General features: G+C 38.4%; 1 pseudogene; it reads right to left on the bottom strand.

Annotated features, from left to right (window-relative positions):
- Positions 1-364: 364 nt before the first annotated feature.
- LOC123826975 lies at positions 365-915 on the bottom strand (annotated as a pseudogene).
- Positions 916-5236: the final 4321 nt, after the last annotated feature.

Below are 5236 nucleotides of genomic sequence, written 5' to 3'. Positions count from 1 at the left end.
CCAGCTTGTGCTCAACCCACTGAGCTACGCCAGCCAGGGCTAAATTACTGTATCTTTAACCAGTGGAGAACTTTATAAGTTGTCTGGTGCATTTATTTGACAAAATTCTAATAAACCTAATATTTTTCCTACTCTCTAGTATGACAAGTTGTAGATTGCCTGCCCCACCCTAAAGCAGGCACTTTTTTAAAAGGATCTCTTGTTCTTTTTAATGGGAAGAAGCATCTAAATATTACCATTTTGATGATAGGAGTACCTAATGCTTCTGCATTGGTAATTGCTTCTAGGCCTTTTCAGTGGACAGAACTAAAAAATAAGTATTTTTTGCATGCAAAATCTTTTAATAACAAAGTAGGATATGGGGTTAATTTTTGTAGCTATGTGTGGCCCATGGGCCTCTTGTGTGCTCAAACTTCTGGCCCTTGGAAGGTAGGTAGGGTTTGGTGTGGCTGTGAGGGGTTCCTGGTGCTTTGACAAAATGCCTGTGCACCTCTGGGCCCTTGGCCAAGGACCAGGAAGCAGGATGGTGCCATAGCCCTTGGGGGATTCCAGAGCCAGCTGCTCAAAGGTGACGATCTTGCTGCTGTCCTTAAGGAGTTGGCTGAGTAGCTGCTCACATGAAGAGCACACACCCGCAGCTTGGGCACCTCCTGCCCTACATGTCATCAGTTGTAGATCCTGCAACAACAGCAGGTTTGCCCTTCCACCCAGGGAGCTTCATCTTCTGGATCACAAAGGAAGGGGACAGAGGTGGCTGATGGGTATGACTCATGAACAACCTCTGCAGCATCACTTGGTTGAAGGTAGAATTGGTTCATCTGTACAGCTTGACCACAGCTTTAGGTAGAAGTCCTGGCTCTTAAGCTGCTTGCCCTGGGCCTTTTGGTCTCTGTCGTGGTGAATGTCCACTTCCATGATGGTTCCTCCTGTTCCACCAGGTCCAGAAAGAGCGGAAATAGGTATTTTTCGGAGACAACACATCATTATTTCATACTGATACTTCCAATTCAAATTCAGGACTAGAGGATTTTTACTTAAACTCTTCTTATATCTGCATTCTTTTGTTCCATACAAATGTTCTTTATTCTGGCACTAAAATAAGTACTTATTTGCTTTATCTTAAAATAAATACATAACAGAGTCAGAATAACATTGAAACTACCACCAACAATATGATTACTGAAAACAGTACAAGTTTTGTTTGTATTTCTTTGGTCCTTAGAATATATTCCACTAGGGATAAATGTTTGAAATACTGCATTTTAAAGTTACCAGGATTAGCCCTGGCTGGCGTAGCTCAGTGGATTGAGTGTGGGCTTCGAACCAAAGTGTCGCAGGTTCGATTCCCAGTCAGGGTACATGCCTAGGTTGCAGGCCATGACCCCCAGCAACCACACATTGATGTTTCTCTCTCTCTTTCCTTCTCCCTCCCTTCCCTTTCTAGAAAATAAATAAATAAAATCTTTAAAAAATAAATAAAGTTACCAGGATTATTTCTTTTCTGTGTGGTTATGCTGTCAAACCAAGGACAGAGGTAGTATAACACATACATAAACATATTTATAATGCCGCACACTTCTTCTCCACTTTCCCTCTTTCTCCGAGCGTAGCACAGTAATGAACAGAGATACTCCACATTCCTTTGTACAGCAGTGTAGTACTCCACTGGGTGTGCTGAAATTGATTTAGCTTTTTAGAGAGAAGTAATGTGCCTGTTCAAGCCTTTGGCCATGTTTCTATATTGGATTGTGTCACTCTTTTTATTTAAAGAGGTTCTTTAGATATTCTGGATACATGTGACAACCTTTGTCAGAGAGAATTGCAAACATGAACTCCTACTCTGCATCTTAACTTTTAAAGTCTCTAAATGAGTTTTTAATGAGCAGGCATTCATAATTTTTATGTGGTCAAACTTATCATTTTTCCCTTTATGGTTATTGCTTTTTAAAATTCCATTTTGGGAAGTCTTTGCTTATGACAAGATCATGAGGGTATTTTCCTACATCATGTTCTAAAAGCTTAATTGTTTTTACCTTATATATTTTCATCTACAGTTCACCTAGAATTCAATTTTTCTCTGGTATAATGGGAGATTAAGTTTTCTCTTTGGATATCCAATTGACTTGCCATGATTTGTTACAGTTCTGCTCAGCTCACCATTCTGTAATGTGACCTCTGCCCTGAGTCAGGCGTTCACACCAAGATCCTTTGCTGGCTTCCCTCTTGCGTCCCACTGGACCATTTGCCTAAGCTTGAATTGGTGTTACAGTGTCTTAATTGATGTAGCTTGAGAGCTAGTGGTGTGTTCTCCAAGTGTGTTCCTCCAATCTACCTTGCATGTTCTTGGTTCTTTGCATTTTAAAGATACATTTTAGAAACTTGTCTGTTTCTCCCTCCAAAAATCCTCGCTGGGATTTTGGTTGTGATGTTGAGTCTGTCCCTTGCTCTGGGGAGAACTGGCGTATTTACAACATGGACTCTAGTGATTTATGATCAAGGGATAGCTCTTTATTTATTTAGGAACTTTACAATTTCTTTCAATAACATTTTAAAGTTTACTGTGTTGGTTTTGTGTGTATTAGATTTATTCTAAGGTATTTAAAGTCAATGCTATTATAAATGTTATTTTTCTAATAGTTTTATTTATTTATAAAAGTACAATTGATTTTTGTAAATTGATATTGATATTTGTAAATTGATGTATCAGATATTGAGACCTTGCTAAATTCACTTATTAAGTATAATAACTTATCTCTAAATTACTTTGGATTTTTCCATGCACAATTATGCCACTTACAGATGATGATAGTGCTTTATTGCCCTGGCTAGGGTCTCCAGAACCATGTTGAGTAAAAGTGGTAATAACATGTGTCTTTGCTTCATTTCTCATCTGAGTGGAAAGTTTCAGCACTTCAATGTTAAGTATTCAATTTCAGTACGATTTTCTTGCACTTTTTATCAGATTGTGGAAATTTTCACTATTCCCAGTTTTCTATTTCTCGTTTCTGGCTTTTTTTTAATGAATAGGTTATGAATGTTATCAAATTCTTTTTCTCTAACTACAGAGTAATAATATTATTTTTATTTTAATTTTTCCCCTCACTTGATGACATTTTTTCATGGCTTTTTATAGAGAGGAAGGGAGAGAGGAAGGGAGAGACAGAAACATCAATGTGAGAGAGAAGCAGGGACTGGTCACCTCCCTTCACGTGTCCAGACTGTGCATTGCAAGTGGACCGAGGATTGAACCGAAAATGTGGGTATGTGCTCTGACCAGGAATCGAACCTGCATCTTTTCAGTTATGCAGGACATACCAACCAACTGAGCCACAGTGGCCAGGGCTATTCTAATTTTTAATGTGTTGAATTAATTGATTTTAAAATTTGAATTGAAGTATAATTTACATACATTAATATACACAAATTTTAAGTGTACAGCCTGGTGAATATCTGTATATGTATATACCCAAGGAACCAGCATTTAGATCAAGATTTAAACTATCTTCACCCACCAGAAAGTTACTTTGTGCCCATTCTCAGCCCACATACAGAGGTAATCATTATTCTAATCTTTGTTACCATGGATCAGTTTTGCTTGTTAATTTCATATAAATAAGTTATCCAGTATGTAAGTTTAGTGTCTAACTTCTTCCATTCAACATAAATTTTTATGTTATTTAACAATGTGTTTTTAATTTCTAGGTGGAAGTTCCTTTTTGGTTTTTTATTTTGTTGTTAATTTTAGCTTCATTGCACTTTAGTCAAAAATGTTGTTTGTATTATTTCTTCTTAGAAGACATTGAAAATTTCTTTGTGGTCCAGGTATAGGAATATAATTGTTTAAAAAAAGAGTGAAACAGAGATTTATTCTAATAGTTTCATCTTAGAAAAAAGCCCAGATTTTTGGCGAATCTCACAGTATTCCTTTGAGGTAGGTGGGTAGAGCAGGTAATACTTTTATGCTATTGCTACTTTGGAAATCCAATTTTAATGTTTTAATTTTAAAACTCAACTGAAGTTTGTGCTTTCTGAGATATTGTGCAGTTGAGAAGTCAAGGGCTTTCAAAGCCCTTCACTGTCTCTAACATTTAGTTGCTTAGAATTACTTACTTTGGTTTTTTTATCTGTAAAATAGAAATAGTAGTATCCATTTAATATTGTTTTTGTGATGACTGAATGAGATATCCTATGTAAAGCATCTGGTAAGTGGAATAGGTAGGCACTTAATAGATAGCAGCTGTGGCTATGATTGTTATTAGCTTTAAATAAGCTTAGTCTGTGCCGTTCTCACCAACACGTGAGAAAATGACATCTAGTTCTAGACTGACTAAGCAGCAAAGGAGCCTGGATTGAGAGGAGCAAACATTCACTAATCAAGCCTTATTTCTCTGAATTGACATATTATCCTCCATTCATATTCAAATCCTCCAGAAATAGCGTCACAGGAAAGTATAGCAGCCCCTTCGTCATTTGCATGAGTTATAATATGGATGATTCCAACATCAACCAGAATCAAGGGCCAGTTTGATCACCAGGAGAGAAAAGGTCCTTATTAGTGGGTAGGGAAGAAGGGCAGGAAAAGGAACAGGTAAACAAAGATGATAAACTTTACTTTGTTATTTTAGCCCAGAAACAGGTCCTGCTAAGGATCACTAGTTGACGTTTGTGATCAGTTTTCATTCACAAAGAGCCTTGTCAAGGGCTCCCAGGGACTCTGACTCTGGATTTTGCATTCTCTTCCCCAGCACTCCAAAATTATACCTTTGCTTCCCCTCTGTGGTACTTTCAGTTTGTCCTGTTGGCTCGTAGCCAAATCCTCAGGCTCCAACAGTCTCATTCCTGACTGTCTTCCAGTTTGAAAAGAATGAAGACTTGGGAGAGGGAGGGGGCAGTTCAAGGAGGAAAGAACCTACAGGTGAGCCACAGGGCAGTTCCCGCCTGTGACATGCTGTACTTCTCAAGGTTACAGGGATCAAGCTGCTCGAAGTCAGTTGTGAAGAGAAAGCTTCCCACTCTCCTTGTGTGATAGCAATGGGAATGGCTGGTTGTGATAATAACAGTGTGCACCAGGCCTGATGGATGTGGTGACAGCACCAGGCTCGCATGAAACCTACTGCCAAGACTTTGGACCTCACTGGGACTGTTGACAACCTCTTTTTCTACTTGACTCATATTGCAATCACTTGAGAAGCATGTTGTCCAAAATTTCAAAGACAGCGAAGCAGAATTAATGGGC

Source organism: Phyllostomus hastatus, unplaced genomic scaffold (genome assembly GCF_019186645.2).
Source record: "Phyllostomus hastatus isolate PE091 unplaced genomic scaffold, TTU_PhHast_1.1 phas_contig_86, whole genome shotgun sequence".
Classification (NCBI taxonomy): Eukaryota; Metazoa; Chordata; class Mammalia; order Chiroptera; family Phyllostomidae; genus Phyllostomus; species Phyllostomus hastatus.
The sequence above is the reverse complement of the archived record's forward strand: the minus strand, read 5'-3'. Positions and strand labels throughout refer to the sequence as shown.